General features: G+C 36.3%; 1 pseudogene; it reads left to right on the top strand.

The window, feature by feature from the left end:
• LOC144251770 (transport and Golgi organization protein 1 homolog) overlaps window positions 1–13,782 on the top strand; it is a 30,804-nt pseudogene extending 17,022 nt beyond the window's left edge.
• The last annotated feature ends 1,282 nt before the right edge of the window (window positions 13,783–15,064 follow it).

The following is a 15,064-nucleotide window of genomic DNA, read 5'->3' as shown; positions in this document are numbered from 1 at the left end:
TTTTTTTCTGGTTATCTCATAAACAGTAATGTTGTGGATGCCATGAAATATTTATGACTTCATTTTCCCTCATCTCTTTCATTTCTTGATTTTTTGCTTAGTCCAAGCTGGATCCCCTGCATTTACCTGAAATGTAATGGGATGGCTTGACAAATATTTTGTTGTGTTTATCTTTTTTAGTATATATATATATGTGTGTGTACACACACACACACACACACACACACACACACACACACACACATATGTATCAGTATTTCTACTGAAATCCTAATGCATATTTTGAGTTCTGTTTTTACCTGGAAGATAATGGAAAATAAGAAATCTATAGAGAAGCTTAAAGATGTCATTTCAGTGAATACTTCTGAGCTTTCAGAGGTAAAGCTGCCAACTCTTGCTAACGGATATTAATACTACATCTTAGTTTTGTTGCGAACCAAAAATTTGAGGTGTGCTAAAATGTGCAAAAAATAAGAACTATATGATGTCTGGTTTGGGAAAGTATAACTTTGTTTTTTCTTTGGAACTAATTCACTAACTGTAGTGTTTTGCATTAGCTTCAAATTATCCTCAATGAAACTAAGCTTCGTGAAGAGAAGGTGAAGTTGGAATGCTGTCAGCTTCAGAAAGAAAATACCATGCTTAAGAAGGAGAAAGAGCAGGTAAAGAAAATTTGATGTCATACATAATGTAAACTAGAGAAGTGAATCTTTCTTGGATCTGTTTCTGAGGTAAGGAATATTCATGTAGGACCTTTTCTAGATATGCAAAGTTTAAACAATGCTCCCCAAATTGAGTGCATATATATGTTCTCCATCTGTTTTGGATTTTTGGATTATTGCTTTTCTTATCAAATATCAATCAGTTATTAACTTGCATAGCCTCAAAGAAACTTTTTAAAACAGAAAATTAAGTATTTTATGATCCTGTTTTGAGTAGTTACTGATTCACCGGCCAAGGGAAGATTACATGATAAGGAATCTAAATTTAGGAGACAGTCATATGTGCCCAGCCATTCCTGCTGGAGGTAAATTATTTGAATTGACAGCAATTTTCTGGGGAATGCAATAAAACAGGGTCAACTTCCTGATAGCTCTGATGTTCTTACTGCAGCTGTGAGAGTTGGGGCCACTCTGCCCTCTTCCTTAACCAAGGTCTCAACCCCCTCATTTGAGGCAGGCCACCGAGGAGTATGGCTCTCTATTTCTTTGTCTAAGTCTTGTAGTCCTAATGTATCCAGTGCAGAAACCCCTACCTAACCCATAGGAATTCATGTGTTTTGACTTTTCAGTTGCAGCAGGAAGTCAAAGACTGGAGTACATCACATGCTGAGCTCAGTGAACAAATCAAATCATTTGAGAAGTCCCAGAAAGATTTACAAGTAGCTCTTAGTTACGAAGATAATACTAATAAAGTAAGTTTATACTCCAAATACATGTTTCATCTCATGAATTCTCCTGAAATCTTCTGAATTAAAATCGAAAGTCTTCCAACCTTTTGCTTCTTTTCTAGGCTTTGACTAATTATATCACATTGTTGAATCGGTTACGATGTGAATCTAAATCTGAGGATCAAAATAGAGAAGATGAGTCAGATGAATTAACCAATGGAGAGAGAGCAGGTAAGATCAGTCTCAGGGAGGTTGAATCCTTTTTTGCTTTCCTGTCTTTAATTATACAGATGCCACTTTTCAGCTGGATGAATTTCTTCTTAAGCTTCAGGGTTGTAGACACATATCACTGGATCTATAGATATGTCTGTTGCATTGGCAGAGGTGGGTTGCTGCGGTATAATGTAGCAATAGGCATGTGAAGAACACTGACTTTTTCTATCCCATTGAAAACTAGTAAGTACACTGCAGCTACAATAGTCACATCCTATACCTCTAAGTATTGAACATTGTACAGTAAGAGAAATTTATTTCTTAACTTATGCAGATGATACTTGATTTTGATACTCATCATCTCTATGGCTCTGTGGTTTTAAGGTCCACAGTCAGTCTTAAGAGTCCAGAGGCAGTTGGAACCATAAACTAAGGCTGTGAGAACAGAGGCTAGAGACTATCAGAAAGCTAGAGAGGGAGTGTAACAGTGTTTACTGATGAGGAAAATATTTCCAGATGTTTTCTCCCAAGTTGGATATTGCTTACATAGCAAGTATTTCAAACCACACCTGGTAGTAGATTCAGGGAGAAAATATAGGATTGAATCTTTCTAAATAAGACACTTACTTGCCCAGGTGAAGATAGATCTGAGAGAGAAGAAAAGCTTTTATCTTACAAGAATAGCAGAGATAACATTTTAGTTGTGCAAACTAGAAATTCACCTTTTTTTGGTTTCTAAGACAGACATAGTACTTCTATTTATTTTTATGCTGAAGATCAAACTCAGTGCCTCACACATGCTAGGTGAGCACTCTACCACTGAGCCACAACCCCAACCTGAAATTCACCTCTCTCTCTCTTTTTTTAAATCTAAGCTTGCAATTCTCTTAAAAGTCATTAGTCTAATCAGTTTAATTATTTAATTGATTTTTTTTTCTTCCGGTGTTTGAACACGATCATTCTTTAGTTTGGGGAAGTTAGGAGAATATAGAGTTAAAAGTAAGGAAAGAAAAAGCTAAAGTCTTTTGTTTTTTAGGTGATCGGAACGAGAAGATCAAAGATCAAATTAAGCAGATGATGGATGTCTCTCGGGTATAGTTCTTTGTAAGAGTCCCATAGTGCCTGTGAATTCTTCCTGTGCCTCACTTTTAAGAATACCTCTCTTTTCTGCAATTTTTAGACACAAACTACAATATCAGTAGTTGAAGAGGATCTAAAACTTTCACAACTTGAGCTAAGAGCCTCGAAGTCCACAAAATGTAATCTAGAAGGTGGGTTCTTCTTGAGAAGAAATTGCCATGTTGGAAAGACTTAAAATTTTATTGGAAAGATAAAGCTTCTTGCTTTCATGCTTCTTACTTTTCTTGGCACTACTCCCTCAAACAAGTTCTTAAGTCCTTGTACACATATAGAGATAAGCTGTTTTATCCTTTACAGACCAAATAAAGAAATTAGAAAGTGACTGCAATTCACTACGGTCTTCTAAAGTTGGACTGGAAGAGGAATGCAAAACTCTTAGGCAGAAAGTGGAGATTTTAAATGAACTCTACCAGCAAAATGAGATGGCATTACAAAAGTAAGATTTTCATTGTTTGTTATTGTTATCACTGTGTGAACTAACAGATAATTTTATCTTTTCTTAAGATTATTTACAATTTCTTCTAGTTGTAATAAGTAGAGATTTGTCTTTTTTCCTTTGTGTTTTGTTTCCTATAAGTTGCATTTTTCTTTCCATCATCAGTCTTAAGAGTCCTGAGGTAGTTGGAACCATAAACTAAGGCTGTGAGGACATCGTAATCAATTGTCAAATTCATATGAAGGCAGGAAGTGGTAAACTGGTATTAACAGTCACTGATGTGGAAATACCTCTCAAAGATCTAGACCCTTTCTATGATCCCACTACTTATTTTAATTACCTTTCATTGTGATCAGTTATGTAATTCTAATGTTTTGAACTTGTATCTCTAACTCTGGACCTTTAAAAATACTGAGTGATTTGGAATGACATGTTTTAGTAGAATAAAAACTTCAAAAAGGAATAATATTTACTTATTGATGGTACAAGTTTTGGACTTGAATATCTCAGATCTTCACACTAAAAATTGAACTGTGGCAAGGACCTTAGGAGTTATGATTACAGAAGTACTTGTTTGTAGTATATATTTATATATTAATCTTCTCAGTGTGGAGCTAGTTATTTTTTGAAAGTTCATTTGAAGTTTTTAATCCACAAAAATACTTGAATTCTCTAAAAATAGTTTTTTTTGTGTCAGATTTTATTTATTTGCACCTGATTTTACTCTTCAGCATTTATATATATATATTCTTTTATATAATATATATAATTAATATATAATATATATATATAATATATAATATATATAATATATATTATTTTATATAATATATATATTCTTTTATATAATATATTCTTATTAATTTTCTCTATAGCCGCTTGAGTGGACTTTCTAAAATATAAGTCTGTCCATGTCAATATGTGCCTGTGGTTTATGAAGAATTTGCTTTCTATTTGATGACCTGTTCTTTTTTTTCTTCCTTGTATCTTTTTTTTTTTTTAAAGAGAGAGTGAGAGAGGAGAGAGAGAGAGAGAATTTTCAATATTTATTTTTTAGTTCTCGGCGGACACAACATCTTTGTTGGTATGTGGTGCTGAGGATCGAACCCGGGCCGCACGCATGCCAGGCGAGCGCGCTACCGCTGAGCCACATCTCCAGCCCCCCTTGTATCTTTTTAATAGTTTAAATATTTTTAATTATTTTCCTCATCCCCTGTATAAGCTTGATGTAATCCTAAATTATAATGGAATTATAATTATATAATTATAATTATAATTTTATTCATCTTCTCATAATTTAAAGGCCATGGTATATATTCTGGATTTAATAAAAACCTGACATAGATTAATAGGTTTATTATTTTTTCATGGGCTTTAAGTAGCTCCTGAATCAGATAACTGTTGTGGCATTGTATGTTAGTACTTCATATACTGTGAACTCCACAAAACATTCATTCAATTTATACACATATTTAAAGTTTCTGTTGTTCTGCATTCTACACTGTTGGTTTCTTATTTGAAATTATTTTCATTCTATTTGAACATTGTCCTTTAATGATAGATTTGATTAGTGTATCAAAGTAGTACAAGGATAAATAGAGAATAGTATTTTATCCACTAAATATTGCTACCTTTATAATCTGTATTAGGTTGACATGAACTTCATGATTAGAGTTAAAACCAGTTTCCATTTTTTAAAGGTTCTTTCTTTTGGCTACTGAATTTTGACTGTTACTTAGTTTTAGCAATTTAAAAATATCCAATTAATTACCATCTGTTTTAAATTTTTTCTTTAAGGAATCCATTATCATTGTTGTTTGGTCTTATCCCTCCCCTAGTTCCTGTAGTCATTTCTCTGTTTTTTTAACAGTTGTATTGGGAAGTGCCTAGGTGTAGTTTTCCCCACCCCACCCACTTTTTCTCTTGCAGTTATGTTGCTTGGGACCATTAAACATTTCTTGAATTTTCGAGTCTTTTTCTAAATGTTGATTTTACCTCATTCTCTCTTCTGATTATAATAATGCATATTAGAATTTGATTTCCCATGCCTCCTACATTCTGGATTTACTTCTTCTGGATATTTTCTTCTGACCTATCTTAAAAGTGCTAGGATTTATTTTACTTCCCAAATCTGCTGCTAAAATCATTCATTGAGTTTAGGATTTTAAAAAGTTCAGGGTTTAAAATATTATTTTAGTTGTAGAGGGACATAATATTTTATTTTATTTTTATAGGATTTTTTAAGAGAGAAAGAGAGAATTTTAATATTTATTTTTTAGTTTTTGGTGGACACAACATCTTTGTTTGTATGTGGTACTGAGGATTGAACCCGGGCTGCACGCATGCCAGGCGAGCGCACTACCGCTTGAGCCACATCCCCAGCCCAACACAATATTTTATTTATTTTATGTGGTGTTGAGGACTGATCCCAGTGCCCCACACATGTGGGGCACGTGCTTCACCACTGAGCCACAACCCCAGTCCTATTTCAGTACTACAGCTCAAACCCAGGACATTGAGCCATGTGCTCTACTATTGAGCTACCTCCCCAGACTCCTTGCTCTTTCTCATAAGGGACTAGTGTCTTACTGCTTTCCAAGCTATCTTTAATCTCATCATTCTGCCTCTGCCTCTTGAGTATCTTCTACTGTAGGTAGGTCACCACACCCAACCTTTTCTTGGTTTTATAGTTTCTAATCCTTTGACAAAATTCATAATCTCTTTTTTTCCTCTTTTGTGGTGGTGGGTTTGAACTCAGAGTCTTGTGCATGCAAGGCAGCACTCTACCAACTAAGCTATATTCCCAGCCCTGAAATTCATAATCTTGACTTTACTTTTTTGACTGTATAAAGCACAGTGATTTTAAAACATGTGCAGATAACCCCATTAGGTGGTTTTCTTTTCTATGGGATTTTTTCTCACAGAATTTTGTCTTATGGAGTGCCTGGTCAGTTTTGATTGGCTAACATTGTTGTGATAATTATAGATGAAATTTGAGGACTAAGATGAAGTTATCTTCTTATAGAAAAGTGTTGAGGTTACTTGAGTAAGATTGTCACTTTAAACTTAGTCAGCAATTAAGATAATTCAAAAATGACTTGTCTTTTCAATGTTTCAGTATTATTCCTTTTGGATTTTTTGCCTGTTCATCACTTAAGTGTGCAGTATTTTCTAATCTAAACTCAAAGGCTAGGGCTTTTATTAAGGGTCCCTTTATTTGTAGCCCCAAACACTTCTTTTTTTCCTCTAAGCCCAAGAATTGGATGAAGGCTTAGTTCAGACTCATTATAATATCTTTGTGTTATCTTCAATATGTGGGTAAACCTAGGAGAAAAGTACCTTAAAGTGCCAACCTTACTTGTAATTCTGAGATTCCTTTTTCTAATGGATCTTGGCCACATCCATATATCTCCACTGCCTTTTTAGCTTGGATCCCTTCAAACACAATTTTATATTCTTATAAAGATATTTTGATTTTTCTTAGTGCTCCTCAGACTAACTCTTTGATAATTGGAAACAAAATTCTCTCTGTCCTTCAAGATTTAGTTTTCTCCATATTCCTTCTTAAGCCAGTGGGGAAAATTATTATATTCCTTTAGGCATCATTTATACCTGAAACAGTGAACTCTTTTATTCTTTAGCATCTTACAAGGTAACTAGTATATTATAGCCACTCATAAAATACTTGCTGAAGAATTAAATGAGAAGCTATATAAGAATATATAATCCCCTTTTTCTATTTGGTATCAATAATCCTTTTTTACTATAGTTCTTCTGATTTATGGAAAATTAAGTTTCAAGTTAATTATCTTTTGAATTGGAACTATGGCTAAAGAGGGTAGTACAAGGATAGCAGAAAATAGTATTTTTTAAATCATTAAATGTGTCTACCTTTGTCTCAGTAGATGAACATCTTGAGTTTCATGATCAGAGTTAAAACTTGTCAGTAGATAATACTCTGATTGTGGGTCAGTTTGGCTTCTTTTTCTGGTTGACAGACATTATCAAAACTCAGATTGGTCTTTTTGCTTAATTACAATTCTTTTGAAATAGATATCTAAAGTGTGAAAAATGTTCTGTGGTAAATTGCATAGCTAAAAGACATATTCTAGAAGATTTTTTCTTTGACTGACTATATCTTTATTATGGTACCAGTCTTGGATTGAGAAGAGTTCCCCCATGACAAAGATATACTTAGTGACCTACCCATGGCAGAAACGAGAAAAGAATTATCCCCTGCTTTATCCTAATATGTTTAATTATGTTAGGTTGATCAGTCCTGATCTTCCACATTGAAGTAAAGTGAGTTTTTATTATCTTACACACAGGAGACTTGCCCTTGGGGCACATATTGTTTTCACATTTATTTTATTTACTGGTAAGTAGAGAATTAAGAGGAGAAGTTAGAAAATGTAAGTGATTTGCCAGAGTTTGATTTACGAAATTGCAGGTTTGAATTTCTATTTTATGTGCCTAAGCATTTTATAGAATTGTGGGAAGTGATATTCACAAAGAGAAACTTTGGATTTGATAACTGGCTTTATTTTAGGAAACTAAGCCAAGAAGAATATGAGAGACTAGAAAAAGAACAGCGGCTGTCAGATGCAGATGAAAAGGTGGTTTCCTCTGTACAGGAAGTTAAAAATTACAAGTGAGTTCAGTTTCTAAAGGAGGGTGTCAATGTCTAATGAACTAGTGTTAGCTTTCTTTTTAATCTTTTTTTACATTATGTAGATAGAAGAAAATAGCATGTAAGTATAAATAACGAGAGGATATGAATAAATTCAATTCACACAGGAGAAAAAATAAATTTCAACTTAACAAATGAAAAATGTTAACAAAAATTTACTTATACCTAATGGGCAAGACCATAGGGAACTTGGTCAATGCAACAAGTTCTGGGGGATTTGTATGTTGTTGTAATTCTTTAAGAAATCAGTTTGCTGTGTGATTTATCAAGACCCACAAAAATGTGGCATTTGCTAGACCTTGGAAATCTTCTATGGATATAATTTGAAAAAAAGAAAAAAAGTTTTAAGGAGGAAGATATTTCTAGCAGAATTACTTGAGAACACACTGATGAACAGTTAAGGAAATTATAATTTATCATTCAGAATCTCTAGCAATTAAATGATAAAGAAGTTATTAGTATTAGGTTTTTATTTATTTATTTATTTATTTATTTATTTATTTTTGGTGCTTTACTACTAAGCTACATCCTTAGACATTTTTTTTTACTTTGAGACAGGGTCTCAGTTGCATAGGTTCCAACTTAATTGCTGAGACTGACCTCGAACTTATGATCCTCCTGCCTCAGCTTCCCAATCATTGGGATTACTGGCATGTGGCATTGCACCTGGCCTGTAGTATTAGTTTTGATCACACTGGATTCATATAACTATAGAAATGTTTTTCTTATGTATGATAAAGTCTTTAAAAGTATAGTTGATGGAATAAAGGGAAAATGGTCAGAATGTTTCAAATGTTATTCAATTGTTGTAATTCTTAGGCGGAGAATTGAAGAGATGGAAGAAGAATTACAGAAAACGGAGCGCTCATTTAAACACCAGGTAGTAATTAATACTGTCCTGTAGTTGCAGAATTCTTTGATATCTAATACAGACAATTATAGGCTATTATAATGAGTCCCTAAAAACATATTTTTTTAATGTGTTGTCTTTTTCAGATTGCTATGCATGAGAAGAAAGCTCATGATAATTGGGTAAGATTTTTTCCCCCTTTTCTTTATTTTGTGCATAGCCTACCGCAACTGAATTTGAATATTTTCTCTTTAAAAGCTCAAAGCTCGTTCTGCAGAAAGAGCTGTAGCTGAAGAGAAAAGGGAAGCTGCTAATTTGAGACAGAAGTATGTGATTTTGATATCTTACTATATGTTTTATAGTGTTTTAAGGTTATGCTAGACATTATCTATGAAGGAATAGATTGCTGTTTCATAATTCAGCCCATTCTTTCTCAATATTCAAGACTATTGGAAATGACCCAAAAGATGGCAGTGCGGCAAGATGAACCCGTGATTGTAAAACCTATGCCGGGAAGACCAAATTTACAAAATCCTCCTCGGAGAGGTAGGGGGTACTTTGTAAAAGGAGCTATTTTATTTCTTGGTGCAGAATGTATGTAAATTACTTTTTACTTCTGTGTGCAATGGTTATGAAATAATCTGAATGATTTGCTAAAGCGGGAGGCGAGGGTTGGTGTCAGTGAGAAAGCTGCCTTAAAGTAGTAACATGGCATTGTTGTCGTTAGGTCCACTGAGCCATAATGGCTCTTTTGGTCCATCCCCTGTGAGTGGTGGAGAATGTTCCCCTCCACTGACAGCAGAGCCAGCTGAGAGACCTCCTTCTGCTACTCTTAATCAAAAAGCTATGCCTAGAAACGGATTTGGTGAGCATTCACATGTTGCTTTATAGTAAACTACTTCAAGGTTTTGGGGTTTTTTTCCCTTTTGAATATTCTAAAGAAAACATAGAATTTGGGCCTGTACAATATATAGAAGATAATTTCTTACTTTATCTTAGTGAATGTTTTCTGTAAAATCTGTTCTAGAAAACATTTTTTTTTTCCTGGAGGTCCCTGTATTGTTTTTTTCTTTTAAATTTTACACTGTGAAGTGTAAACCTTTATCTTTAAATTAAATCTCTATGGTGTTCCTTTCCCAAATATTATAAAAGTAGCCTTAAACTTTATGTAGCATACATATTTCCAACATGAAATACTGAGTCTTATTTCCAATTCTAAATAGGACTGTAGTCTTGGTAAGATTGGAAGTCAGGTTATACAGACTAAAGAAAAGCCAGCCTACACATACTTCATGTCTATAGCTTAAAGTTTAGGACCAGTACTTATTAATCTGCTGTTCTATCAACCCAAGGCAGTTCTTTATTTTACTTAAGTCTCTTCATAAATTGTGATTTACATATTGGGCAACCCATTTTTTAAAAAAAATATATTTTTAATTGTAGATGGACATGATATCTTTATTTTTTAAATGTGTGCTGAGAATCAAACCCAGTGCCTCACACATGCTAGGCAAACACTCTACAACTGAGCTATGACCCCAACCCCTGGGCAACCCATTTTTCATGTTGCTTTCTAGTTATTGTTGAATCCTGACCTGTCCACCAGTGATTTATTTCTTCTGAAAAATACATACAAGGGCTCTGGTCTTTCTTTCCCAAGGGTCAATGGATGGACCTTTACCTCGTACTGGTCTTCTGAGGCATCTGGGAAACCCGTTGCCTCTGGTAAAGGGACCAAGTAACTTCAAAGAATCTGTAATTGTGGATGGATGATTTTTATTCTTTTCATGTTAGGATTAAGTCTGAATCCATTCTTTGATCTCTAACAGACCCAGGATGTGGTCCAGCTCACATGAACAGCAGCTCCAGAAGTTCTTCTCCAGCTAAGGTGACGAATGAGGGCGAGGTAAGTTCTGTAGTTACTGTGAATCATGTGGTCATGCAGGAACATGTAGCTTTCCTACAGTACTTGCTCTTTGCTTTATCCTTCTTTGTGTTCTATTTGTACTATCCCATTTGTTTCTTAAAAAGCAAACTGTTCCCCAAGAACCTGAGACCCCCTCAGTCTCCACAATTACTTCTTTGACTGAGCATCCAGTAGGAGTAAGTACTTAGAGGTTGAGACCTGAATTGGGTTTTATTCTGTGCATTTCTGGGAAGGATATTCAGAGCATGACACTGATCTTGTTTGCTTTAAACTGCATGCAATATTGAGCTTACTTTTCTCATTAACTTGGGAATGTTGCTTAAGTGTGTACAACTATAATGAACTATAGAATGTGAAAAGTTATCACTCTAACTTTATATGGTATTTTGTGTTGAATGTTCTAAGGCAAAGTAAATTCATTATAAATTACATAATTCATCATTTTTATTTTTGTTTGGAAGAATGTTATTTAAGAATTCCTTCATTTGTGCAAACCCTATTTTGAGTGATTTGAAATAGATTGGTATCAGATTTTCTGAAAGTGAAATACTGTTTCAGTGAAACAATGATCATCTGAAATGACCTCTTGAGCCAGTCCCAAGAAATGGTCTCATTTGTTCACATAAGTGTATTCTCTTGTAACTGTGTTGCTATTATATCCGGTAGGTCTTCTGCAGCTCTATAATAAAATAAATTTTTAATTGTTTAGTTTCAAACCCACTACTCATAGGAAATGATAAATCAATATCTCAAATGGTGTACAGTAAAGGAAAGTAAATATTAAAGCCTTGTCTTCCTAATTTGTGTATATAGCACTGTGATGGAAAATACTTCTCAAGTTACAGTGTATATATATATTCCAGGAATATACATCTCTAGAGAAATCTAAGGGCACCTTAGATAAGACCCCAAATCCCTTTGTAGTAGAAGATTTAAAAGAGAGAAAAGACCCATTGTTAGAGAGGAGTAGAGGTGGGAAAAGCATGGCTTGGAGGAAAACCTGGGATTGAGTTCCTTTAATATGCAGTGTGGCCTTCAACAAATTATGATATTCCATTTGCTTTTGTTCCCTCTTATTTAAAATAAGACAGTCTACTTAAAGATCTCAGAGGTTGAATAATATATGAAAGACTTACTGAAGATACTCTGAATAGTAGCTATTATTACATGGGTAGAGAATGGATTTTTCATTTTATTCTGTTCATTCTTAATATGGAAGTAATGAGCTATTGTGATGAAAGGGAAGTGATGGGGAGGGGGGGACTCCCTTTGAAATAGATTGTAGTGAATACAGCATGACATACTGGTCAGAAATCACCTCTGTTAATAACCTCTGCCAGTCCTCTTGCCTTTCCCTTTCCTGTGCAGATATAATCAGTAACAAACTGCTCCCTCTTGTGGCATCCTTCCAACTTCTGTAAGCTGTCGGTGGGAATACACAGGAGGGGTGGGTAGTTTTGTTGCACTGATGGTGTTCTCTGGACAGGTGCCTGTTTTGGGTTTTAGCTTTTATCGGTGTTGGTACTTTGTCTTAATACATAGGAATTTTAAAACTTTTAACTGCTTTCAAATCTTAAATTGCAGGTTCATATGGCTATGAAAGGGCCCCCTCCTTTCTCAGGGGTACCCTTCATGGGACCCCCGATGGGACGGCCTCCACCACCTCCCATTTGGTATGGACCGCCACGTCAGCTTGGTGGGCCTTTTGGGCCTCGGCCAATTCCTCCACCGTTTGGTATGATGATCTGAACAGTAGTGATTGACTTATAAATCACATTCATCTTTCATTTCCATTGCTTGCTAAAACAGTTGGTTGCTATCTCAGGTCTTAACAATGAAAGGATAAAGCTGAGTACATTTTAACTTTTCCTCCAGTTTTCTGGGACATATGGGACACTACATAATCTTATACTGAGATAGGCAATAGCTATCTCTCATAGACAAGGATAAGGGGCTATATACAGAAAAGCCAGAAATATTACTTCTGCAGATGTTTGTTGAAAATCTGTTGATATGCACTGCAATAGATGGAAAGGTGGATGAGACACATGCCATAACTTAAAATTTTGTCACAGATATGAAAATCCTATAACATAAAGTTTGTAATCACCCATAATGGAAGCATAAGCAGTAGGTTATAGAATATAGAAAAGTCAAACCCTCCTTACCTTGAGAAAAGTCAGAGGGAAGTGTTAAAGAGGAGGATTTAACAGTGACCTAATAAATATTGCTGATTTAATTAGGTGGCTTTGGAAGGCCTTTTTCAGGAGGGCATGCACCTTGATTCTGATGGCATGTGTAAAGTCCATGCTGAAATACTTCATGAATTTTTAATGGATACAGTAATTATAGTGGAATTTCCTTTTATCAATATTTCTTTGATGTAGTGAAGTTCTTATTTCATGATCTATCATCTTGTCATGGTAATATAGTACTTCCAAATATAAATGGAGCTCTTGTGAGATAGAAATAATTCTGCAATTATGTAGTAGGGAAAGAAAAAAGACAAGCCTGGAGCTAGGTAGAGCCATGTTTAAATCCTTAATATGTTGCTTCATGGCTGGTTGGTCAAAGGCTATAACTAAACTTGTTCCATCTCAGTTTGCCTCATCTGGCAAGTCAGGATGTTCACCAGTTGATGTTCTAGGCTTGGGAGAAATTAAAGACTATATTAACATACTTGAAATCACCCTAGTTCAGAAATTTCTGGGTATTTACATAACTTCCTTTTTATTTTCCAGGTCCTGGTATGCGTCCACCAATAGGCTTCAGAGAATATGCACCAGGTGTTTCACCTGGAAAATGGGATTTGCCTTTTGACCCTCGTGATTTTTTTCCAGGACCCGCACCAGCACCATTTAGACCTTTAGGCTCATTTGGCCCAAGAGAGTACTTCATTCCTGGTGCCCCATTACCACCTCCAACTCATGGTCCCCAAGACTATGGGCCACCACCTGCTGCAAAAGACTTAATGCCTTCAGGCTTTAAAGATGAACCTCCATATACACCTAATTCTCAGATTAGTGAGGGCTGTTCACAGGCCTTAAAACAGGGCCCATAAAGTTAACCTCTGACACTTAGTCAGAAAATGGACTATAAACTATTCATCAAGTTAAAGGATTATTGGCTTCAAAATATAAAAGTTTATTTTAAATGGTATGGTTTATGTTTTTAGAATGAAGCTGCCTTGGTGCAGTATACATTTTGAGCCAAAATATTTTCCCCCTAAATATCCCCCACTTAAGCTAGAGTATCCTTCCAATTTTAAAATGTGCAATAAGGAATACATTTGTTTTAGTTAATGTAGCATATACAATTGCTAAATGATTTAGAATGTCATAATTATGGACATTTCCTGTGGAAATGCTTTAAGAACATGTATTTCCATTATCCTATTTTTAGTGTATTCCAGTTGATAACAGAGAAATGGTGTTTTATAAGCTTGATTTTTTTCTCTTTCAATATCTGGTCGCAGAGACTGTTACGCTAAAAATGTTTACTCAAAGATCATAAACTTCATTTTCCTTCTTGCTGAAGTTCTTTGTTGTAATAGTTCATAAAAAATGTTTATTAATATTTCCCAAGTGTCTGTTGATTCATTGGATCGTCATGAGACTTTGTGCCATTGGGGAAGCATGTCAACTCACTCTCAGAATCCACCCCTAGGCCTCAGAAGCAGCAGGGTCAGGCCTGCTTGGGGTTCTCCACTCAGCCCAGCTTTCCAAGACCCCTGTGTCCCTGCCTGCTGGAGCTTGGGGACCAGCGGCTAGGGCCTGTGGGCTGCCCACTGCTGCCCTGCAGCTTGGGAAGTGGTAGCACGCCTCTGCTCTCCTGCTGCCTCCTGCCACAGTCTAGAGAGCTCTCTGAGCCATCCTTACACCTGGGAGCCACTGCCCATCTTGGGGGGAGACTGACCCCATGCAAGATGTAAATAGCAACATTCTCAAATACCTGGGGAGGGCCGAGGGGCCTGGCGGGAGGGGCTGCAGGGTAAGGCCAGGAAGGGACACTGCTGTGAGGCAGGTGCAGGGAAGGGAGAGAGGAGGAAGGGTGCTGGGGGACTGGGTAGGGCAGAACTGGTAGGGCCAACACCTGGAGGGCCAGAGCCTGTGTCCCCACTCCCAGCTGAGGGGCAGAGGGTGCTGGGCTTGGGGCGAGGAGGGACCACCACGAACCCAGCTTAGGTGTATTCTGAGGGCGAGGTCGGCACGGAAGCTGCCTGACACAGCCAATGCCCGGGGAATTGGGGGAGGTGAAGACAGGCGCTGACTTCTCTCCCAATCACCAGGCCTGATGGGAGCAAGGCTGCCTTTTGCTGGGTGAGTACTGAGGGGGACCCTGCCTGGGGCTGGGGGCTTCCTGGGATCCTCTGGCCCTCTGTGGAGCCAACTCCCAAGTTCAATGCCTGCCTGCCCAGA

This window comes from Urocitellus parryii, unplaced genomic scaffold (assembly GCF_045843805.1).
Source record: "Urocitellus parryii isolate mUroPar1 unplaced genomic scaffold, mUroPar1.hap1 Scaffold_205, whole genome shotgun sequence".
NCBI lineage: Eukaryota > Metazoa > Chordata > Mammalia > Rodentia > Sciuridae > Urocitellus > Urocitellus parryii.
This window is presented reverse-complemented; position numbering and strand designations above follow the sequence as displayed.